At 42.1% G+C, this 25309-nt stretch overlaps 1 long non-coding RNA gene across 3 annotated transcripts; it reads right to left on the bottom strand.

Annotated features, from left to right (window-relative positions):
- Positions 1–290: 290 nt before the first annotated feature.
- Positions 291–25309, bottom strand: LOC115523689. Of its 3 annotated transcripts, none has more exons than XR_003971813.1 (5): positions 25172–25309; positions 22339–22486; positions 6895–7138; positions 5459–5712; positions 291–3059 (listed from the first exon to the last, which is right to left on the bottom strand). It is a non-coding gene; the product is annotated as an uncharacterized LOC115523689 (long non-coding RNA). The 3 variants fall into 3 exon arrangements; XR_003971815.1 differs by having other exon boundaries at positions 22376–22486; XR_003971816.1 differs by lacking the exons at positions 22339–22486; positions 25172–25309 and adding an exon at positions 16764–16816.

Below are 25309 nucleotides of genomic sequence, written 5' to 3'. Positions count from 1 at the left end.
TTATACATCTCCATGGACTCTTTTTTTCCTGCTATATTGGATGCCGCTCAACTCATGAATTGTTGAATAAAGCCGATAAGATCTTTAAGATTTACTTAGTTGAATTTTATTTTATTTTGTTTTATTTTTTTTTAACGTTTATTTATTATTGAGAGACAGAGCACGAGCATGGGAGAGGCAGAGTGATGGGGAGACACAGAATCCGAAGCAGGCTCCAGGCTCCAAGCTGTCAGCACAGAGCCAGATGCGGGGCTCGAACTCACAAACCGTAAGATCATGACTTGAGCCGAAGTTGGATGCTTAACCGACTGAGCCACCCAGGCACCCCTTGAATTTTATTTTTTTAACAATGATAACTATTTTCCATCTCTGCATTAAGGCCTACCAAATATTCCTGATAGGCCGACTGCTTACCACACGTTAGACATGTCAGAGCAACAGCATGGGTAGAATTAGAGAGTGAGCACTTGGCATCCTGTGATCCCAAAGCACACAGGAAGTGGTCTTGGAAAGGGCATTCTATTCCAGGCTTTCTGCAGGTTCTTTATCAGGTTAGATATGTTGCACAGGTCCAGGTGGTCTTCGAAGTAAAGGAAAGGATACTTGTGACACTGTAATTTATAATAAGAAATATATATTTGGCTTTCATCCACTGTTCTTAGCACAGGGCTCCTAGAACCCATGGAATTTCCTAATGGAAGAAATCGATAAAGGTGTCTTTTGTTAATGAGGTGACTTTTGAAAAGTCCCTAAGTAACCAAAGGATGGGGGCTGGTTGCCAGGGGAACCAACCAAGTGATTAAAGGGTTGTAATTTTCAGTTTCACCCCCAGCTCCAGGGAGGAGAGTGGGGCTGAGACTGAGTTCAATCACCAAGAGCCGAAGATTTAATCAATCATATCTGTGTACTGAAGCCTCCATAAAAACCCAAAAGGACAGGATCAGAAAGCTTCCTTGTTGGTGAGCACAAGGAGATCCAGGGACAGTGGCATGCTTGGAAAGGGTATGGAAGCTCTACATCCCTCCCCATTACCTTTCCTATGCAGCTTTCCCACCTGGCTGTTCCTGAGTACATCCTTTTTATAATGAACTGGCAATCTAGGAAGCAAAGTGTTTCTCTGAGTTCTGTGAGCTGCTCTAGCACATTAATCAAACCAGAGGAGAAGGTCATCAGAACCTCCAAGCTATAGTATGTTGTCAGAAGGAGTGACTATCCGGACTTACAACTGGCATCTGAAATGAGGGAGACAGTCTTGTAGGACTGAAGCGGGATCTGGTGCTATCTCCAGGGAGACAGTGCCAGAATGGAGTTGTTTGGTGGTGTGGAAAAAAAGAACACATATTGGAGTATCAAAGCAATAATATTTGTGCTTTTAATATCATTTGAGCCATAGTCAAAGGATAGCAGCAAGGTGTAGTGGGAAAATCTATTGCCCTTGGAACCAGAAGTTACAGAAATTTGGAGTCTAGACCTGGCTTTGCCATGCATTGCTAAATACTGTGGAAAAAATCACTCAACCTCTCTGAATCTCAATTTTTTTTTTTTTAGCTGTATAATGAGTATAATATGACCAAGTTGTGTTATACTCATTTTACAGGTGGTTGTAAGAACCAGAGGGGCAATATTTGTAACATATAAAGTATTATTGTTTTGGCTGAAAGTTGCATCTCTTTAAGGATTGTAACAGGGCTCTAAAGTGACTTTATTTTTATTCTTCACCAGCTTTGAGTCACTAATTGGTGAATTTTTCCAAATTATATTGTATTATACCTTAAATAGGTTGATTTTTTCCACCCTATGGGACTCTGAAGATAAACCCAAAGGAAACCTTGCCAGGTATGACCTATTGACAGTCAGTCTAGGATGCTTTGCGTTGGAAACCTCCCCCTGATAGTATAGAAAGGACCAATTTCAAACAAATCATTCAAAGGAGATGGTCATTGTGCGATATAGCAACCAAAAGCAAAACCTCAGGCAATGCTCATGAAGTCTCCGACGATAGCGAAAAAGAGAGAGAGAAAAGGTAGACAGAGGGGAATGATAATGATACTTTATAGGCATATAGATTTTTCCCTCCATTGATTTTCAGGCATTTGGCAAATTTTAATTGGCTAATCCCCGCATATCCCTTTGAGGGTAAGTAGGCAGCAAGTATTATCCCTGATGTTCAAATGCAGGAATAAAGGTACAACAAGCTCACGTGTCTTGCCTGAGGTCACAAACATGGTCTAGGGGATGAGGGCCAGCGACCCCACTCACAATCCACAGACCAAACTTCAAGGTCTCCCTCTACAGAATCATTTGGGTCTTTTGTAGATCTTTCTGAAGCAAATTCCTTGACAAATTGTTTCCCCAAAGCCAGAAGACGTGTCTTTGTTCCTCTGTAGCACTTGCTTCGGATCAGAGGCAATGATACGTATTTTCAGGCGTGATGAACCTTCCTACAGTCAAGCAAAACTCAACGTGGGCAGTAAAGAAGCCTTTTGTGTGTGTGTTTAATTTCCAAGTAAGACATTGATGTTCTTTTCTGGGGCTGAACACTCTTTGAATCCAGCAGCCAGGCAGAGCCTGTGAACAAAACCCTTCCTATTCACTTCAAACTGTAGTATCTTTGCTAAACATTCTTTAGAGAATTCCCAGCTTTGTTTTGCAGATTACCAAGGTTTCTCTTCAAACTTCCCAGCTGACCCCTGTTCATCTAGTATCCTGGATGTTGCCAGGAGAGAGACTGTCCTCACCAGATTAAAGCTTTCTGTGGGATAGAAGACAATTTTGCATTAAAAAAAAAGAAAAATACTCTGACGAGAATTGCAAAAAGCCTTTAGGAATAGAAGCAGGTAGAAAATCTATGACTCAAGTTAGAATAGAATTATTTCACCTTAATGAGACTCACAAAACATTGAATATTTTAGAACCGAGTCATTATGCGGAGAAAATGAAATTTTCATGCGGATTCCATTAAGCGCTGTGGTGTTCAGGACATCCTGCCGTCGGCTTCATCAGAGTCCTGAGGCCCTTCAGTTTGAGGCCCATGGCACCCATGATGCTATTACATGTCCCTAAGGAAAAAAAACCCCGAGTTTCTTTGAATTGGAAGGTGCAGAGAAAGAAAGAGGGAGGGGATTTGGGGGTGGGGTGAAGGGAGGGGAGTGAGGAGGAGAAAAGGCAAATTGTAAAAGGACGATTTGGACCACAACAAATTGATAATAATTCCCAAGCCTTATATTTAAGTCAAACCATGTCCAGTGTCTGGTACGAGCATGGGTATGTTGTGTTAAAAGATAAACTGAGGCATATTAAACATTTTACGATGGCATTTGAGCATATCTCTGTTTGAATGGGGCAATGCCAAAACCCCAGGTGGTCAGGGGTGTTCCCATGGGGAGCCAGGGGAAAGGCTTATATAGAAAACATGCGGAAACAAAACAAAACAAAAAAAAGGAAATAATTGATCGGCTGTAACTGAAAGCCTAGTTGCCTGTTTGTGTCTGGTCTTCCTTAGTGTTTCGATTTTGTAACCTTGAGGCATTTACAGGCTTGGATTTTTGGTTTGCTTATCTAGGCCACCGTGGCATTAGACCCTCTTCAGTCTAAAGGCTCCTTGTTTAATTTAACAGGAGGGAGTCTAGAGCTCACTGAACTAGTTATCCTACCTAGTTATCTACCTAGTTATGAACTACCTAGTTATCCTGGGTTGGGGTCAAGCTCTGCTCTGCACTATTTCTGTGAACCTCAGGCAAGTTTTTTGATGTTTATGGCCTTCAGTTTCCTCACAAATCAAACAAGGGAGCTGGGGGATTTTTAAGGTTGGTTTTTTTTTTTTTTTTTTTTTTTTTTTTTAATGATCTCTAAATGACTAGTGGCCAAAACAACCAATTAGCTCTCCCTTCCTCTGTCCCTCCTTCCCTCTTGATCAGCTCGTGGCCTGAAATAAGGCCGGTATTCTTTGTAGTTGGGTTACCCAGACTTGCTTCTTGCATTTTAGAGCATGCTCTTTCCTGAGCTGCCTGCCCAAAGCTGCCAAAGTCCATCTCTGGGGAAAATTGGAGAAAGAGCACTTTGGGGGAAGGAAGGAAATTGTCTTTGTTGATGGCTCACTCTCTCAAGCAGGCCCTTTACATACAAATCTCATTTGCTCTTCAACCCTGAGAGGAAAATGTTGTTAAGATCATTTTCTAGATCAGGAAACTGAAAGTCAGAAGAGATAAAGTGACTTGTTGAGATCACGCAGACCTAAGAATAGAGCCAAGGCTCTGCAACTGGTGAAGCCAAGGGCGAAGTGAAAATGCAGGGCCCTTTGTTTCAAGATAGCGACAGCAGATGGTTGGACCAAGCGTGGGTCCTTCCAAGCTCAGGCCTCTGTGACCACAGGTAGAAAATGCGTAAGGCCATCTCTGAGGAGAGCCAGAATACAAACTTGTTCTCTTGTGCACTTTGTGTCTGTATTTTCCCCATTTGCTCCATCCGATCCATTCCACCAACCCACGCTCCATGCCCCGGAGGCTGAGCTCTAGGACATGCCCCCTGGTTCTGGTTCGGTTTGGCCAAAGGGAGGCACTGGCAGGAAGCCAGAGGGCAGGGCAGTGTGAACTTCCTTCCTGTCCCGTCAGGCTACAGTTTGGCAGTGGCCCTGTTCTCCCTGCTCCCTCAGTCCCACAAGGTCACATGACTCTAGCTTGATCAGTCAGACTCTCCTGATCTCCCTGGCCACCTTGACTGCCTCCAGGATGTGCACATCTCCTGAGGACATTTCTGCTGGAATTGGTGGAGGGGCTGAGAGTCTGTCCCCTTCCTCCGAGGAGTCAGAAAACTTTTTCTGTTAAGGGCCACATAGTAAATATTTTAGGCTTTGCAGCCCACATAGGGTCCTGTCTCATAGGCTTCTTTCTTTGTTTACTGTTTTACAACCCTTTAAAAATTTAAAACCATTTTTAGCTTGCCATGTGTGGAGTTGCGGATGTACAAAAGCAAGCTAGTAGCTTGCAGGTTCCTTGGGGACATAGTACAGAAACAATGAAGCAAAGAGCTACTTTCAGCATTGTCTCTAGTGGTATAAAGGAAGCCAGCATGCGTGCGTGCACACATGTGCTGAACAAAGGACAAATTCTGGAACCACTGAGACTTCCCCGGGCATCACTAATGCCCTGGTTCTGCAGCCCTTTCTTCTCCCTGTGAGCCACACAGCACTGTTCCCAGTGGCTGAGCACACCTGAGCTAGGATTGAGTTGCGTTTCTATTATTTGCAAATGACCAAATCCCTGCTAAGTATCTTACTAACTCGAGAACCCACAGCCAGCCCCTCCCTGGGTTCCAGTGGTCTCAGAGCAATCCCGTGCAGCCCAGGACCTTGTACAACTCTTGGTCAAGGACACCAAGGGTGACAACGAGCACTCCTGCTGGAAGTTTTACACAGTGGACATTTTTGGCGAGAGAACATTGAAAAATAGGAAATTATTACCAAAAATAAGGGTGAGGTCTCTTTGCGTAAACGTTTAGTGCCATAGCTCACAGCCCAGACAGCATCGTTGTTTCCAAACAGGCCCTCAGCAGTGCCACGGATGGTAACCAGAGGCCTCTGACCAGGCAGTCGGGGCTTCGGGAGCAGCAGGCCTCGGTCTCTAATTCGTCGGTCCTGGTGAAGGGCTGCTGCTCTCTGGCAAGCAGGCATTGCGGGTCATGCTAAAACACTGCCGTTGCAAATGACCTGGGATCCTGTGTGTACAGTGGAAAGAAACAAGCATTTAATAGGCAGGGCCTGTGATGTTCATTGAAGGGGGGGCGTCCACCCCAGTTTGGCTCATGGCCAAGCCCCATCAGTGCCGTGTCTGACCCCCCAAAAGCAAGGTGGGAAGGGGGAAGATTCCTCTGGGGGGGTGGTCTGTAGGAAATCTTTTCTTCCTTAAAAGAAATGTTTTGGGAGAAAGGCGTATAAAAAGTCACCACAAGGTCTTATCCATGACTTAGGCTGGGCTTTTTAAAAATAATGCTCCACACTTTTCAGAAAGAAGAAAGCAAAATAGCTATGAAATGGGAGTTAAACATGGTGATGGGAAAACTCAAAGTCAGATATTCTGTCCCCTTGCTCCCATTAAGTTCCATATTTCACATGACCACAGGTCTAGTCTGGGGCTGTGGGAAAATGTTTATCACAAGGAGAATGTTAGGCGAGATTGTTCTGAATAAAGCGGGCTGGTTGGCCCTTTCAGGGAGGTGCAAAGTGTCGACTGCAGGGCCTCTAGAACCCAACCGTGTGTGGAAATCTCCTGGGGATCTTGCTAAAATGCAGAATCTGATTCAGCAGCTCAGGGGTGAGGCCTGGGACTCTGCCTTTCTAATAAACTCCCAGCTGATGAAGATGAAGTTCATCTGTGGACGCAGAGTGAGAAGCAGGGGACTAGCCGTGCCTTTTTGCTGGTGACATTTGGTCACTAATAAATGCTAATAATAATAGCTAAATGTACTGAGTGTCAACTGTGAGAAATAAAGTCACAGAGCTAGGAAGGAGTGTTGATAGAAACTGTCTCTAAATCTCACACTTTTCCCGCCACTCCAGGCTGGCCCTCTGCAGAGTAGAGAGGCAAGGGGGACGCTCAGGCACTCTCAGTCCAACAGGAGAGCCCTCGCAGCCCCAGGAGCCGGTAGCCCAGGTGCAGCACCGGGCAGAAACTTCCAGATGGAAGCTTGGCCATGTTCAGTGACAGGCATTCCAGGATTTAAGAAAAAGTACATCTGGCATTTCCAGATGAACGGGCTAGTCTTTCCATTCAGCCAACCTGACTGCAGAAACGAAAGCAGGAAAAATCTGATTGAAAAAATGGCTGATTCTGTACAAAATACAATAGAATGATGAGGTGCTCCTCCAGGGCAAATGTGAGATGTTTCTTTATCGCTCACCTTAATCCCTCGTGCGGCGGCACGGTATCCTCAGAAGATAGATGCCAAGAACACGGTCTTGACTCCTGCCTTTGCTTCTCCAATTGACAGTTAGTAAAGCATGGGTTCATGAGGAACAAATCTTCCAGAGGGGAACTGCATATTTCAAGCAGTCTGACTCTGACAAGCCTGGATTCCAGGAACTTTTGTGGAGTGGGTTTATTGTCTCAGTCTTTGTGCTGACTGGATGTGGGTGACGGTGGGCCTGCAGGATGGGTAAGAAACACAATCAGCTTTTCAGAAATGTCTACCCCTGGAAAGCTTCACAGAGGAGTTTCTCCTCTTTGGTCTCCTTTCTGAACAGTTTCTGTGGTAGAGCTTGAGGCAAAAGCAGCTCTGGGCAAAACTGGGACACAGGAGAATTTCTCACTGACATTTTCCCACCTCTTCCAGCTGGTCCTTCCTTCCTACTTCCAGCCTCCTCCACTCTTCCAATGCCATCCACAAACACAAGGTGAGTATATTTGTAGGAGAGGGAGGGAGTGGGAACACTCACTTAGGTATTACATGGATTTGTATTTATTTTCTGTATTGATGACAACTTGGCCATTTCTTTTAGTTGTCACAGAGCAAATAGAACCATGATTTATGTTTTATCATTTATGTAACTGATTGCATGTACTTCTAAAATTTTTATCAGATTTCTGATAGTTGTGAATCATTTTCCCTATCTGGAAAGATGAAGGAGCAGGTCCCCCCCCTCTTCTGCCCAGCAGCAGTCACCTTGGAGTTTATAGTTCCACATTGTTTTTCAACAACAGTCTTGAAATAAAATTCTTGGCCCAAGAAGGAGCACCCCCTGCCTAGGGGGCCACGTCAGCCACCCAAAACGTAGGCAGCTTTTATGTCCTAGTAATGTCTAATCAGCCATTCCCCAAACACCAAGCCAGCTCTGGGCTCTGTACTTAGTTCCTTCTCTTTATTCTGTAAACACTTCCTGCCTTCCACCTCGCAGTTCTCCAGATGGACACATCCACTTTATGAAGTATTAAATAAAGTCTGTTTGTGTTACCTAAATTGTCTTCTTCAATCATTTTTAGCAGTAGTAATCAGTTATCTGATGTATTTACTGGTGAAAATTCAGGCTGTGTGGATCCCAAAGACTATAAAGCCTCTGGGGGCTTGGAAGAGTCAAGGGACAGACAAGATAACCCCAGGTCATTTGCACCTCTACTCCATCAATATAGGGCAGTGTAAGAGACCCTGAGGAAGCCAGGCAACCAAAAGTTCTGCAGTTTTTGAGATTGCCTTCCATTAAGGGAAAGATAAGTATTTGTGATAAATGCACTTACTCAACAAAAAGCTTTTACGGCAACAGTGAACAACTGGAAATAATTATCCCCAGTTTGGGGAGTTGGTCAAAAAATTATGAAACTAGTAAATAAATCATAGAACTGTTAAACTATTAAGCCATTAAAACAATGAGTGAGATCTCTAGCATATTTGTAAATGAGGAAAAATTAGAAATGTGTCATTTGCTCCTATTGTTTTTGAAAGCTCAGAAATACTGGGTATCTATATAATAACATGTCTGGAGTAATACATAGACAATATTAATAATGGTAGTCACTGGTAAGGGAAGCTGGTGCCTTTAATATATACCCTTTTATGAATTCTTGCTATTATTTATCATAATATTGTTAACATTTACTGAGTATTTGCTCTGGGCCAGGCAATGTTCTAAGTGTTTGGTGTGTATTATCACATTTAACCATCCAAAACCATGTGGAGCAGATTTCATTATTTTTTTTTAAAAAAAAATTTTTTTTTTCAACGTTTATTTATTTTTGGGACAGAGAGAGACAGAGCATGAACGGGGGAGGGGCAGAGAGAGAGGGAGACACAGAATCAGAAACAGGCTCCAGGCTCTGAGCCATCAGCCCAGAGCCTGACGTGGGGCTCGAACTCACAGACCGCGAGACCGTGACCTGGCTGAAGTCGGACGCTCAACCGACTGCGCCACCCAGGCGCCCCAGATTTCATTATTTTTAGTTTACTTTTGTATAAACTGAAGCAGAGAGATGTCAAGTAACCTGCCCAAAGTCACAGAGCTAATAGGGGGGCAGAGCTGGTACATAAGCCTCTAGAGCACTTAGAATTCATCACTGTGCAATGGTATTCTGTTATCTCCTGATGTGTTAAGCAGGAAAGCCTGGATTCAAACTCAGATAATTCTATTGACTATGCTACCTGCTCTCTTTCTTGTACCGTTTGGATTCTTACCAAGCAGATGTATTAATATTCAGATGTAAAAGATATTGACAAAAAGTGGAAGATACTCTATAGATTTAAAAATTCATTGAGAAGCTACTACAATGTTAGCTCCATGCTAGGAACACAGAAACAAACTAGCTTGGCTTGCCCTTCAGGCCTCACCATGGAATGGGAGATACCTCCAAACCCAGTACTAGAGAGGGAAGCATAAGGTACTTTGGAGGCCAGGATCCAGATCCAGGCTGAGGAGGAGAAGGGAAGGAGGGAATCTCAGACCTATAACATCTGAGAGGAGTTCTCACAGGATAAGTAGAAAGGAAGGAGTGGTCAAATAAAGAAGCTGGTGAATGGGGGAGGCAAAAACAGGTGTAAGATAATAGACCCCTCCCATTTCCAGCACAAAGTTAAGAAGTCTGAGTAGGTAGAAATCAGACTGAATAAGTGGCCAAAAAACCCAGCAATGTGTTTCAACTCAAGAGTTATTGGTCTCTGGATGAGACACTCTTCTTTGGGTAAAATTTCTTCTCCCATTCAGGATGTTTAGCATCCCTGGCCTTTGCCCACTAAATGTCGGTAACATGCTGGTCACTGAGAAACCCCAAATAACTCAAAAGGGATAATACTGCTTGATCCCAACCTCCTTTGAGAACCATGACATACAAAGTGTTATGGGCCATAGGGATAAAGACTTATCATAGGGGCACCTGGACGGCTCAGTTGGTTAAGCGTCTGACTCTGGTTTTGGCTCAGGTCAGGATCTCACAGTTCATAGGATCGAGCCCCATGTTAGACTCTGCGCTGACAACAAGGAGCCTGCTTTCAATTCTCTCTCTCCCTCTCTCTCTCTCTCTGCCTCTCTCACTCTCTCTCAAAATAAGGAAATAAACATTAAAAAGAGACTTTATCATAAAGACAACAGGACACATCAAGAGGAACAACCTTTGGATTTGTGTTTTAGAAATATTTCTCTCGTTGAAGGATTCTGTATCATTTGGAGGTGTGAGAAAATTGGAGGCAGGGAAAACAATGAAGAGATTGTTGTTGCTCGAGGGCAAGTAAAAATTCTGAGGGCTTAGAAGAGGGCAGGGAGGAAGTAGGAAATAAATTAACCACCATTAAGGAGATAGTAATGTATGTGTCTAGAGGTAGAGATCAAGGAGAGAGCAGCCAACCATGTTTCCTGGGTAGATCTTGGTGACTTTGGGCAGACAGTGGAGCCATTTGCCAGAAGGAATATAGAACGAGCAGGTCTGAGAAGAGGAAGGTGATTTCATTTTGGACATGTTAGATTGGAGGTGCATTTGTCACATACAAATGGGCATGTCCAGTGGGCCAGGAGAGGAGCTGAAGTTGGAGGTACACACTTTAGAGTTATCCATTTCAGTATTTGGGCAGTATTTGGAATCATGGTATCGAATGAGCCTCTCGAATGAGAAGAAATTTTACCCAAAGAGGAAGTGTCTTATCCAGAGACCAACTGCAGAACCAATGTGATGTATACCCACGCTGCTTTCAGCAGGAAGAACCTTAGGCGAATCATGAAATTGCCAATTCTTAACTGTTTTTATGACTTTCAGGAAAAGAATTTCATATGGTTCAAACTAAGAGGAACCTCATCCTTACAACTCATGACACTGCTTTCGCCCTCACCTGCAATAGGGATTTAGATAATCTTTTGCTTGGGTACAGGGAGGCATGGAAGAGGTAGGTGTGCCATGGGGTGGAAGCTGGAAAGCAAAACTGCAGCTTGAAAATCTGAGGCCCTTGCCAGGTCAGACAGGAGAAAGTCAGCCCACAGTGAGGCAGGGGGGTGATGATGAACCGCTCAACTGCGCTGTCAACGAGGGATTTGTTTTGGGGGCTGAGTTCCTCCACACCTTAAAGAAAAACAAACTCCCTGTCTTCTTTTTTGGGAAGCCCAGGGAGATGGTTGTTAGCCAAAGAGCAGTGCGCAGACAAGTCAAAAGCATTTTGGTCCAAAGAAAGTGAGCAAAGAGCCAAGATTTTCAGGGCCTGGGCTTCCTCTGATTGGGATGGTCCAGCCCGTCTCTAGGCCAAGGAAAACTCAGCAAGCTAGCTACACAGTGCAGCAAAAACGTGTACCCTTATACTCCAACTGTAAGACCCCATGCTTCAAGAGTCTCATTCTGTTACAGTCCTTTGAGAAAGAGGGAGTTTATCTCATGCCTTTTATTGAGCTGTCCCCTGGGCTGATGCCCTCTCAATTTATGTCTTTATTGCCATTCCTCTGACCACCATTTGTGTCACAGCCTGGAACCCCTGGACTCCAATGACCCTTAATAGAATGTTATTTCTCATAGGTGGTTGATAATAGAGGGATAAATGTGGAAAGTAGCCACACTTCCCTTTACTGCTCTTTTTTCTATTCCCCAAAAGACCAATATTTGGGGTGGTATAATTATATAAAATGTTCCTGAAAATCTATGTATAACTAACTAGATTCTTACTGAGGGAGGGTAGTTTTATTTTACCTACATGTTTTTGTTGAGAGACAATTCTCCACAAAGATCTCACATTTCTTTGAGCAAAGACATTTGCAGCCAAATTAAGAATGTTTGTATTAGGAGACATCTCAGGATACTAAAGCTTAGTGACATCTCCCTCCCTGGAGATGTTTCGAGGTAAGAAAGATAAATACTTCCCCTCCACTACCAAAAGATTAGTTTAAATTCAAGATTATAGTTAAGGTTTTTTTCTCTCCAGAGAAAGAGGACATGTAGGTTGCCAGCAGCCTTATACAAGAGCAGAGTTTTTGAACTCTGGAGGTTCAAAAACTATTGGAGGTTATCTCCAATAATGCATCCCACTACATGTGTGGGTGCCATTTGGCCCTCCCGGCATAAACTTTGGGGGATATTTCTCCAACATGCTGCATTTGACGAGAGTAATAAATGGACTTTGTCATTGACTCAAAGATCTCATGACTTCCATCTGTGTGTTTGTCTGTTTTATATATATATATATATATATATATATATATGTGTGTGTGTGTGTGTGTATGTGTGTGTATATATATATATATACGTATATATATGTATATGTATATACATATATATACGTATATATATGTGTGTGCATATATGTGTATATAGATACATATATAAATAAAAATATATATTGTGGTACATGTAAATAAAACTGTGGCAGTCTAACTTGTTAGCTTGCAAGCAAGATGAAACCTTCAGACCCTTCACGGATTCTGACTTACCAGTTTTATGTGTAGATTCCTCCAAGGAAATGGATTCCCTAGTTAGAAGGATCATTCTGACCTGGGATCCATCTTTCCCCCAGGAAGTCATGAGAATAGGGACTTTTAGGGTACTTCAGGTTGGATTTTGGCATCCCAAGTCCAAGGTGATTGGTGGTATCCCTACAGGTATGGATTGTCTTCTTAGTATTTAAAGGTATCAATAGGTACACACTGGATCAGATACACTACATGTTCACAACTAGATGAGGCCCTAGAACAGCCATTAATATCAGACGGAAGGTCCTGAATCTCCCCGAGGAGGAGACGTGGTTTCTGAATGTCAACACTCACCCTGCAACACTAACACTCCCCTAGGAAACTTCACACTTGACATGGATTGCAGACTCAGCCACCCCTTGTTCCTCTTCCAGCTTCAGACCATGCCTCAGGGCCTACAGATGTCAAAGAAGTGACCGTTCTTCAGGCACTGTCACTTAATAGCCACCTCTCAGCTACACAAAGACTTGGCAGCATCAGCAGCTCTGAAGTTAGCCTGTGCTTATCCAGAAATGCTTTCTAATTATAAGCAGGCCTCAGCTCCCCACCTAGAACATTCTACAACTCCCAGAAACTCTCGGCGCTCATTGAGGCCCAAGCAAGTGAGGGCACTGAAGGTCTATTAACTTTACAGAAAATGCACATTCGTTTATATGTTTTCCCTGTTTTGAAACAGGGAAATGTTTTCCCTACTTCCTTGAAGTTCTCCCAAATTTCAATATTTAAAAAGAAACAAAGTAGGTAATGCTTTCTAGTAGAACTTCGTTATTTCTGGTTATTTCTGCTCCCTGCCCACCCACATTGTTCCCCCCCCACTTGTTCCCCCACCCCCCACCTCCTCACCACATGTTTGCACATCTCCATCTAATGAAGCCAATCTGGACCATGCATGAGATGGTCAATGTGGCAGATTCTAGGCTTGCCTTTTCAGAGACAGCAAGACTATTCTAATTATCACCTCCATAATTTTCTCCAGGATGAAATTCACACGAACCTCCCAGTTATCCGCCCTGCCATTCACTCATAGAAAAGATTTTGTGTTAATCCTCTTTCTTCCGTCCAGGAAGGAAAAAAGAGCTCATCTAGTTCCTGTTGTGCAGCACCACCTGCCCATTTGTGCAGAGCCAAGTAATGATGGACTTGGAGCTGGGGGGATAAATGGGAATGGTGTTTATTTTATGAGCTGCAGAAAGTTGGCTGGGGAACCCAGCGGGAAGCTTAGCTGGAAAAAAAAAATGATTTTCTCTTATGCTGTGTGTCTGCTGTTTAGAAAAATATGTGGCCTTATCCTTTCTTGATCCTGGGAAAGAAAAAAAGAAGGAAGACGTGTTCTCCAAATACTGGGTTTGAGGCCTGACCTTCACAGGGCCTTTCTCTGTTTTCGAGGAGGCTCCGCCCAAGCCCAAGGCCTCCTGCTCAACTGGGCGGTGGTAGAAGGAAGGATGAGCACATGGGGGTTGGGAGGCCGGGGGAAGAGGGTCCCTGGGCCAGTGTTCAGTGGCCTGGAGAGAATCCTACATTACTGGCAACTTTTTTGAATGGGAGGAAAGAGCAGCTGTCCTCAAAAATGGAGACTCTTTCCTCATGGCAATATTCTGGCATGCATTCTTGTGGAAGTCACCACAGTTACCTCAAGGAGAAGTCAGCTAACCGATTTAACCCAGAACGGCTTCGGAGGATGTCATGAAGAAAAAAAACACGCTGAAGACTCCGCTATCGGTTTTGATTGATTGGTGAGAGACAGCTCCTGTGTTGTTTTCTTGCTAAAGCAGCTTCCCTGAGTTTCATTCTGTACAAAGTCCAGGCTGACCTTGTTGTGGGAAGGGGACTCTGGTGTGCACATTCGAAGAAACATCTCACTGCCAGTTCCTGGCTGACGAGCTTCTGGGCAGGAGCGAGGGGCAGAGAGGAAGGGGTATTAGTGAGGACACGTCCTTACCGCGGAGAACAAACAGTGCCAACAGAGTCAGGCCAGGGCCTAATGAAATTTTATTCTTAGTGTAGTCGCGACTGCGTGTCTCATTTCCCATTCTCTTTTAAAAAGTTATAAAATTTCGGTTGACATATAATTTATATACAACACGGTATTCGTTTTAGGTGAACCACGCAGTTATTTGATTTATGTATACTTTGCAAAACGATAACCACAGTAAGTCTAGTTAACATCATCGTTCACAGTCACTACCTTTTTTCTTGTGATGAGCACTTTTAAGATCTACTCTTTCAGTAACTTTTAAATATACAATATGGTATTGTTAACAACAGTCATCACGCTGTATATTACATCCCCAGGGTTTGTTTATCTTATGATTGGAAGTTTGTGCCTTTTTGACCACTTTCAACCTATTTCTTCCACCTCCCTAACCCCCACCTCTGGCAAGCACCAATCTGTATTGGTATCTATGAGTTTGTTTTTCCTCTCAATGCCACAGAAGAGGAGGCTGAGAGTGATAAGGAAGGAGAATCTGGAGGGCAAATGGTAGTTGTTTTGGACTAACAACTGTCCCTTTTGTTGCCTTAACTGCCCAGGCTGTTGGTCCTTGACCATGCTGGATAAGCTGAGGGCCACTGCTAACCCATACAGCACTTCTGTTCAAATTAGAAAATGCCCCCTTCTTCCAGGTGGCAAGGTTGGGGGAACAGAGTAAGGGCTGAACTTCAGCCTCTCTGCACCCCCTGGGATGATGCCCTTGTGTGGTGAACAGTCCATAGCGCTGGAAAGAAACCACTTGTGTGGCTGAGGAAAGGCCCATGAACTTGAATGTCTCCCTTGGGGTCAGTCTTCCTGGGAGTCCCAGCCCTCCAGCCCAGAATACAACTCCAGGACTTCAGGGTAACACAATTAGGTGACAAATGTCACAGCTCATAGTGTCTCCCCCACCCTGCCCCCATTCTTCAGTAAGAAGCCCTTTTCCCTCAGAGGCCACTGTAATTAACTTGAGAGAGAATAACCATTGTCCTAGTTAAATAAGAAGCTGCTAACAGTTTGACATAGGCAAACTTAAACCCTCTTTTCAGGGCTCACCCCATGTATATGTCCTTCCCCATGATGTAGTTGATGTAAAAAAAAAAGAATAGCCACATTAGTATTCCATTCTGCCTCCACCCCATCCTCCTGAAGGAGCTGTTCTGCTCATTAAGGAATCAGACAATGACAATCCCATCGCCTGAGCCAGGGTGGGTGCAGAGCTGTGAGCTCCTTTGTCTAAATGCCACACATTGTTATAGTTTCACTCTGCACTTCAGTGTTGGCGTCATCAACCTTTCATTGGCCAGAAGGCTCTGCTATTACAACCAGAAGGAATAACAGCATTCTCCATCCCTGTCCAGTTTTGAATATAATTATTTGTCAGAATCATATTAACCTGATGTATGACAAACCCATAAAATGGATTCATTTAGGTCTCCAGGAGTCCTCCCTCATTAACTCTGATATTTATAGCCATGGCTTCCATGCTGCAGTCCCTCCTCCTGTGCAGCATAGAGCAAGGATGTCATATTTTCCTGACGCTGTGAGGGGAGTCATTTGTTTTCCAATGTTGCAAAGAGGGGCGGAATAGAGCCGGCCTCCAGTCCAGGCCCTTTTGAAGCTTGACTGACTCCCTTGCCTGTTCCTCTCTTTTTAGGCAAGAGAAAGAAAACTAAAACTAGACACATGTGTACAAATCCTATGAGATTAATAACTTTCCCAAGGTATTGAGACAGAACCAATAAGACCGGAGTGCTCAAAGGGCTGGTTCTATGGTCAGACTTCCTACAACCAAAACCTGGTTTTATCACTTACTAGCTTGGGCAAGATGCTAAATTTTCTTAGACTTTCGTTTCCTTGTGTGTAAAATGGAGGTATTAATATTTCCTAACCTCATGGGGTTGTTGGGGGGGGATTCAGTGAATTAACATATATAAAGTGCTATTTGGCACATAGCAAGTGCAAAATAAATTTACTTAAACGAATATTTATAATTGCTATTATTACCTTGGGCAGTGGCTAAATCAAGTTTCCGTTCTGCAGGTATACAGTCTCACCCAGCTGGTTTTACACCATGTTCTAGGGAGCATTGAGCTTGAGCAGAGGTGCTTCAGTTTCCCCAGAGGGGCAAGTGTGTTAGCTGTGGAAAGCACAGTAGCCAAAGGCCTGTCAGAAAGGATTTCCTACGTTCTTTTGCCAGAGCCTTGACACTTTCATCATTTCATGTATTGGAATTCTGAATGTGTTTTCATTAAAGAATGAGTTCTTGCCTCAAAACTCCAAAACAGGTGGAAAGATGCAGCTCTAGATACCTGTGATCTGTATAAGTTCCCCATCTAATGTAAGGAGCCCTGGGAATGCTGGTCCATATTTGCTTACCCAGAGTCTTTCATGAAACTGTGGTTGTGAGGCCCTCAAAAGTTTTCTTTTACTGGGGAGCCTTGGTGGCTCAGTCGGTTAAGCATCCGACTTCGGCTCAGGTCATGATCTCGTGGTTTGTGAGTTCGAGCCCCACGCCGGGCTCTGTGCTGACAGCTCAGAGCCTGCAGCCTGCTTCGGATTCTGTGTCTCCTTCTCTCTCTGCCCCTCCCAAACTTGTGCTCCGTCTCTCAAAAAATAAATAAATATAAAGGAAAAAAGTTTTCTTTTACTTTGTAGTTACCAAGACAGGATCCCAAAGAGTGGCATCTGGCCTGGGGAGACAGAGTCCTGCTAATCAAACTCTTCAGTCATCTGGAAATCAGAATGCTTATTTTAGAGAAACACAGACCATTCATAAGAGCAGACTATGTGGATCTCCTATCCAGGATCTTCTTGCTCCCTGCATCAAGATGTCAGGGAACCTCATCTGGTCATCAGGAGGTTGACTAGACATTTCAGCAAAGAGGAAAGATAGCCGTGCAAGTTGTTTAATATGGCTTATAGTGAGAACTAGTTATATACCCCTTCTCTCCAAAAGGAATGGGGACCTTAGTGACCGAATGCTCTGGTCCCTAAATTCAGTGTCTCACTATTGGTTACTGTCATCAACCATAAAAAGATTTGCTTCCCTTTTCCCCCACTTCTTTAAGCTCACAAAACTTTTCCCTTCTATGACTTACTAATTTTTATGTTTTATTCAAGAAATATTTGTTGAACATCATTTACTATGTGCCAAGTGCTAGGAATATAAAAGTGAATATAATACCCTAGATACCTTTACACCACTGGTTTTACTATATAGGCAAGTTTTGATATAGATCTAAAAGCCATTCTTTGTTTTTAAGGTGACTTTGGTATATCTTATCTTACCAATATTGGCCTTGGTATCAGTATGCTGCATAACACTATCACCTGACTTTGCTGAGTGAATGTCTTGTTGCCTCAATAATATTTTAAGCTCCTAGAAGGCAGAGAACAGCTTAGTATATCTCCCGGTATCCAGGGTATGCTGTGCACATAATAGGAACTAAATATCTGTCATTTTACAAGAGACACCATGTTTCTTACCAGTCATAAGGGAAAGAAGGAGGCAGTCTTACATAGTTTTATTTCAGAGATTCCCAAACCAATGGCCCATAAGTTAAATCCAGTCAGCAAACATGTTATATATTTGTTTGGTCTACACTACACTATATTTGTTTCTATGTTTTTGTTTTTGTTTTTTTAAATGGAGCTAACATTAAAAAAAATGATATCTCTTACACACACACACACACACACACACACACACACTGAGAATTCCAAGCTTCTCTGGATTTTCAATTTCCCTGGAAAAATTAGAAGACCTGCAACCCTTAGCCTCATACCTGCTGAGCAGAAGTGCTGGCATGAGATTGTGCTGAACCACTTCAGAGAGCAAACATTTCCCGGTGGGCTGCAGTTCCTGTCGCTCTGTGTTTCATCACACTTGGCCTGCCTCACTTATATAATGGCTGAATCCTAAGGCATTTGAATCCATGACCTTTGTTTTACATGAAACCAGTATAGTGGGAAAGGGGAGAGAAAATAGCCCACTCAGCCCGCAGAAAAATAAGAATTCTGTGCCATTCCCATGTTTCCTGGCACTCTGAAGGTGAGGACAGGCTCCCAGGCTGGACCTGCACTTGGCCGGGGACCTTCCTTACAGTCAGTCTTCTCTGGAATGTTGGTGTTCCCTGCTGGGGAAACTACTGGAGATCCAAATGGCCTGTCTCATCTAATCCAAGCTATCTGCCTCCCAGGCTCTTCTCCAACTCACCCTGGACCTCATCTCAGCAGCTTTTTGGCTCATTGCTTGCTGACACGAACCACTCTAATCCTGCCAAGGAAATCTGCTTGCCTCGCTGTCCCTTCCCCCATGCCCATCTTATTCCTTCTCTCTGGGCATCTCTGAATGGAAAATGATACTTAAGAGGAAAGTTTAAAAATAAAAAGGGAGGAAGGAAGAAAGTATGGGAAAGGGGAGAGAGAGAGAGAGAGAGAGAGAGAGAGAGAAAGCATTTAGAGAAGGCATTTTATATACTTGATACTATTTAATCTCAGGTCTCTGTCCACATAGATTTTGGTCACGTGTATGGGTATTGTCGGGGAGCAAAATTGCCACCCCAAAATGTGTCTCTTTGTCATGTCGATTATTTTAGGCTGAGTATTTTTAAGGAATGGAAGGCTCAGGAAAGTCCCATGACCTAAAAGAATGCCTAAAAGAATGTACATGGAGGACCCGTTCCAGGAAGGGAGCTATCACCATATATAACTACAGTGTAATATGAACTAGGGGTGGCAAACAGGGAGGAAACTAGCAAGTCTGTTTGTTAAAATTCCTCCCTATGTCCCATTGTTTTTGTATAGCCAAGCAAAGTTTTTTTTAAAACCAAATATTTATTCTCTTTCATCTTCCTGCGAATTGTCTTCCTTCCTTTTGAAGTCCCAACTCCCTGCCCCCTCCTCCTTAGCTCTGGATGGCATGTAAGTCTCAAATGCCTGACTGCCTGTGGGCCTCATATTCTTATGGACCCTGCACATACGTAATTAAATTTTATTTTCTCCTGTTAATCTGTCTCTTGTCAACTTAATTCTTAGACCAGCCAAAAGAACATTGAAGGGTAGATAAAAATTTTTCCGCTCCAACAGTGGGTTTGAGTTTGTGTGTGTTGTGTATGTGGTGTGTGTATAGTTTTTCATGAGGAGAGGGAAGAAAAGGAATAGAAAAAGTAGATTTACAACTATTATTCAAACTAGAAAAGGGAAAGCAATAAGAATGTGAAGCCTGGGGGGCACCTGGGTGGCTCAGTCGGTTGAACATCGGACTCTTGATTTCAGCACGGGTCATAATCTCATGGTTGATGGGTTCAAGCCCTGCACTGGGATCTGTGCTGATTGTGCAGAGCCTACTTGGGATTCTCTCTCCCCTCTCTCCCTGTCCCCATCCCACTCACGTGCTCTTTCTCTCTCAAAATAAATAAACTTAAAAAAAAAAAGAATGTGAAGCCTGGAACATTTGTTTCAGCCATTTTGCAAGGGTGGGCTGCTTTCCTGTCAAGGCACCAAATATGTGTGTGTGTGTGTGTGTGTGTGTGTGTGCATGTGTACATAGGATATATATGCACATGCATACATACACACATGGCATTTTTTCTTCATTTTTTTAAATGGCTATTTATTTATTTTGAGAGAGAGAGAGAGAGAGAGAGAACAAGTGGGGGAGGAGCAGAGAAAGAGGGAGAGAGAGAATCCAAAGCAGGTTTTGCACTGACAGGAGGGATTTACCTTGTGACACCAAGATCACAGCCTGAGCTGGTATCAAGAGTCAGATGATTAACCAACTGAGCCACCCAAGCATCCCAGCATTTTTTTTAAAGTTTACTTTTATTTATTTCGGCAGAGAGATAGAGAGGAAGCAGAGGAGGGGCAGAGAGGGGGGAGACAGAATCCCAAGCAGGCTCCACACTGTCAGCACAGAGCCTAATGTGGGGCTCAAACTACAAACCGTGAGATCATGACCTGAGCCAAAATCAAGAGTGGGGTGCTTAACTGACTAAGCCACCCAGGCATCTGCAGTATCTTTTTTTAAGATTATAAATTAATCACTTGCTTATGTAGAAACTTAAAAAGTAAAATATAAAAAAATAAAGGGAAAGTAATAAAAATCAAACAATCTTATCAGAGAGAATTTTTAATCTCGTTTTCGTTATTTCTATACATAATGTATATTATTTATATAGCCATGAGTTTATATTGTATATTAAACTCACTAGCTTGCTTTTTCCCTGTTAAAATTTTATCATAAACACATTGTTTTAATAGTTCTGTTACATCCATAAAATGGATTTTCATAATTTACTTCACCAATCTCCAATTTTTAAGCACTAAGACTAATAGAAGCCTTTTGACTTTTATAACTAACATGATAATAAATATCTCTGTGCACTTATCTTAGCATTTAGCATTATTTCTTTAGGATGTTTCCAAAAAATGGAATTACTAGACAAAGAATAAAAGTACTTTAAAAATTCATGAGGTGTATATTGTGAAATTGCTTTCCTAAAGGTGAAACTATTTTATCTTCCCAATACTCCTATATGAATGTGGTGCTAGAAAGCTCACAGAAATGTTCAACTGGATACATCTAGCTAAGATGTCCAACACTACATGAAGAAATTATTTTATTATATAACTTGTGAGTGTCAACAGAATATATAATTAAAGGTAGTCAAAGCCACTAGATGAAAGGTTTTTGCCCAGACCACACCACAACTCAGTCTTTGTAAGAGAAATAAAAGAGTAACTCCTTGGCTTGTCCCCAGGTAGAGCTACAGGATCCTGACCCCTCGCTAATTGCCTCTTTGATCCCAGGGCGGACCTACAGCATGCCACACAAGTGACAGTGAAAGAAATAGCCTGTTCCCTGTGACTGCCTACCACACTACAGGCCAGAGGAAGAAGTCCCTAGGTCACTGCCACAGGAGTCCCCTGCAGAGCCCGTGGGACTCCATTTTCCTCGACTGCCTGCTTTGCTACAAATTCTCTCTTGATCTGCAATGTGTCATCATTGTCTTTTTTCTTTTCCATAGCAAACTTCTCTTTCTGAAGTGAAATGGAAGAAATTCCTCCCCAAGGGATACTTTAAGTTTTCACAACTGTGCTACCTTGGTCCTTTAGATACTCTGCATGTTTCCTTATTACTGTTGTTATTATCACTTGCTCTTTATCTCCCAGCCTTCTCTCCCTCACGGAACTGGTCCAGCCGGGGCTGGCTTGGCAGTCAGTCTGGCATCAGCCATTGAACTTTCATGCCTGAGCGAGCTCTGACCCCAACTCTTCTGTTTCTCTAGGAGGGAATTTTGCCCCATCTTGTTCACTGTCTGGGCCAGATGGGAGGAGGGTGTTAAGAGGTAACCTTTGTTTTCCTTTGGCTTAAAGATGTTTAGATCCAAAGTTTAGTGGTCCCCTTAAAATGTCTAATCAATTTTCCATGCCGTGAGGCTTCTTGGTCCACCATGTGAAGGACAGCTTGAAGTTTGCCCATAGGTCCACTAGGCATTCCAGAAGTTTCAGTTTATCTAGGACGTAAGCTTTTACTGGAGACTGTTATGGACCATTCAATATAAAATATACAGTGTGATTCTGATGTTAAAATCCAATCTCTTCCTCCTAAGAAATGGTAAAATATCTCTGCTCCTGTTCTTTCTTGGGGATTGCCATGCTGATTTTCTATCTTTTGCCAGTCCTCTTATATGTTCACTCAGATAGCAATCTGTTGCAAATTGGTCATTTCCTTAATCCTAGGAATTTTTATATTAATTGCAAAAAAAATCTCAATCTCCCTATCTCTGAGCTTCAACTTTCTCTGAACTTCATAGTATGTGAAAGGTTTTGAAACCTCCTCCTTCATTGGTCAGCAAAGAGCAACTTTTAAGGCTGAATACAACCTGGAAAGCATTTCCCTGCTGTTCAAAAATTATAGATCTATGATAAATTCTGAGTTAAAACATACATCATTTCCCAGGGCTACAGCCCCATTAAGATATTACTGTTTAACTGAAGTTAGTCTCAGGGAGACATGCTGTATATCCTGGTCTTCAAAGTTCCAGGTCCAGAGTAATGACAATCCAGCTGATGAAACAACTTGATGGGATGTCTCCCTTTGTGTAAAAAAAAAAAAAAAAAAATCCATCACTGAAGGTAACCCACATAAGTTTCTTGCTAAATCAAAAAGGCCTGTATACTAAACTCAATAACTATTTTAATTTTTTTCTCATGTTATAAACATAATTCAGGTTTATTATAGAAGATTTAGAAAAAAATTAGAAAAAACTCAATAGATTAATAATAATAAATATATAAATAATAATAAATTAACAATAAATAAAATAATAAATAAAAATTACCTGTAATTAATCAGAGATACTTAATTTTTCATATACTCTTCTAGACATTATATATATATATACATATATATATGATTACCAAACAGTAGGATGCTATATATATATAATATACATATATATATACATATACATTACATACATACATACATATGTATACATGTATACATACACATGTATACATACATATACATTATATATACATATATATATAATATAGATATTATATATATAGCATCCTACTGTTTGGTAATCCTTTCTCTTTTGCGGAATAACTAATGTCTTCCTCGGATTTGAACATCAAACCCAAAAGTGAGCATCCTTAAATTTTATCTATAGTAAATATATTTTTCCTAAAGTCAGGTGAGAACAAACCAAGAATCAATGCAATAACTTATAGCCTAAGTTTTGTGATTGTTGCACTTCTTCCTTTCCTCACTTTTCTTATTTTAGTAAACAAAAGTAAAGATGAGATGACAGAGAAAAAAGAAGACAGAGGGGAAAAAAAGAGTCCTGATTAAGTCATTGTGTTGTCTCTCTCTACATGAGGTCTTATTATTTTATCAAGGAAGTTGCTTCCTCTGGGTAGCATGGAAGGTCTTATGTAGTGTTGGGGAAGAAAAAATTTCCTCCTGTTCCTCTTAGTTCTTTTGACTGGTTGAACAATTAAAATGACAGAAATTAGATTAAGAGGAGAAAAACAAATTTAATTGTGTGTCTGGTGGGGAGCTCCTTAAGAATATGAGGCCCACAGGCAGTCAGATAATCGAGGCTTATATGCCATCCAGAGCTAAAGAAAAGAGAAGGGTCTGGAACTTCAAAGGGAAGGAGAACAATTCACAGGGATGATGAAAAAGAGTAAATTTTTGGTAAACAAATATTTGCTGGGACTTCCAGAAACAATGGGATATAGAGTAATTTTAACAAACAGACTTTTCCAGGTGCCTCCCTGTCTACTACCCCTAGCTCAGACTGTTCTATAGTTATCTATTGTGTTAGCTCCCATATTGTAGCAGGTCTTCTCTGTAAATTCTCTTAGGCAGTTAGGAGAAGGTCAACGATTCTTTCTGAGCCTTCTGTTTCTTAAACATATTCAGCCTAAAATAGTCCACATACCAAGATGACACATTTGGGAGTGGCAAATTTTGCTCTCTTGCAATAGCTATGAGTTCTTGGGCAGGCAACAGTTTATGGTAACATAATTCTGTAATAGGAAGTGGTCCATAAGGTTGCCTCGTGTTGGAGTACCATTTTTGGACTTGCAAACATTCTAATGGCTATGATTATGACATGGGAAATGATGACCAGAAGTCCCAGCCAGAGTGTGGGCCCCATCCTCTTGACCCACTGATATGACCGTTTCACTTGCCTTTTCTGTCTGTTGGAACCCAAAATTGCAGAGCTTTTTCAGTAAGTATTTAAGTTATTTTAGTGTTCTTTTCTGCTATCATCTTAGGCAGTTTATAGAAGTGAACTTGTTACAGTTTTTTAGTTTATAATCATCACAATCCATATTAAGAAATATTTCCACAGCTGTATTGTATGAGATTGAGCTTACCTTTATTTTATTTATTTTATTTATTTATTTATTTATTTATTTATTTATTTTTTAAGTTTATTTATTTTTGAGACAGAGAGAGACAGAGCATGAACAGGGGAGGGTCAGAGAGAGAGGGAGACACAGAATCAGAAGCAGGCTCCAGGCTCTGAGCCATCAGCCCAGAGCCCGACGCGGGGCTCGAACTCACTGACCGTGAGATCGTGACCTGAGCTGAAGTCGGACGCTTAACCGACTGAGCCACCCAGGCGCCCCTTACCTTCATTTTAAAGGCTAACATTTTTGGATAGTTTAAATCATGACACTCAGACAAATAAAGAATGTACATGTGTCAAAGATTTCATTTAACTCATTAATTAATGAGAAAGTAAAGAAGATGTTACTGAATCCAGAACAAATGTTTTTATAAGCAATGAGGAATACTGAAATACATGAAAAATTGGTGACTATCCACAGGGCAATAATCAACTACATTCGGGTAGACAAAAATTGTCTGCATTTCTATGGATAAGAATCATTTGCATTGTTAATAGTTTTCTATACCTTTAGCAACTGTAAAATAGCTCAAAGACAATGAAAGATGGAGATGACCCCTAGACAGCATACCCACTAATCCTTTTTGCCCATTTCAAAATCTTTTACATTTCTAATTGGAGTCTGTGTCACCCTACAAGACTTGTTTCAATCCAGTTGTGTGCCATTAAGTAACACTGGTTCAGGAAAGGAGAATATGATATCTGGTGGGGAAGCTGCCCTTATGCAAACTTTTACTGCCATTAGACCTCAATAATCGACTATTCTACGAGTGACTCCACAGAAGAAATAAAAGATGTAGGCTTCTTGGGTGAGTTCCATTAGTGGCAGCAAAATATATGAACATTCACCTGGGCTCCAGAGAACAAAGGAGACAGAAATCTGAAATTTGTCCCTTGGATCCTCTTGTTCCAACAGCCCCAGGGTTAGGGGCTCTTTTGATGGAGTGAAACTGTGAGATCAGGGAGACCTCTGAGACCGAGCCAGAG

This window comes from Lynx canadensis, chromosome C2 (assembly GCF_007474595.2).
Source record: "Lynx canadensis isolate LIC74 chromosome C2, mLynCan4.pri.v2, whole genome shotgun sequence".
Lineage (NCBI taxonomy): Eukaryota > Metazoa > Chordata > Mammalia > Carnivora > Felidae > Lynx > Lynx canadensis.
The sequence above is the reverse complement of the archived record's forward strand: the minus strand, read 5'-3'. Positions and strand labels throughout refer to the sequence as shown.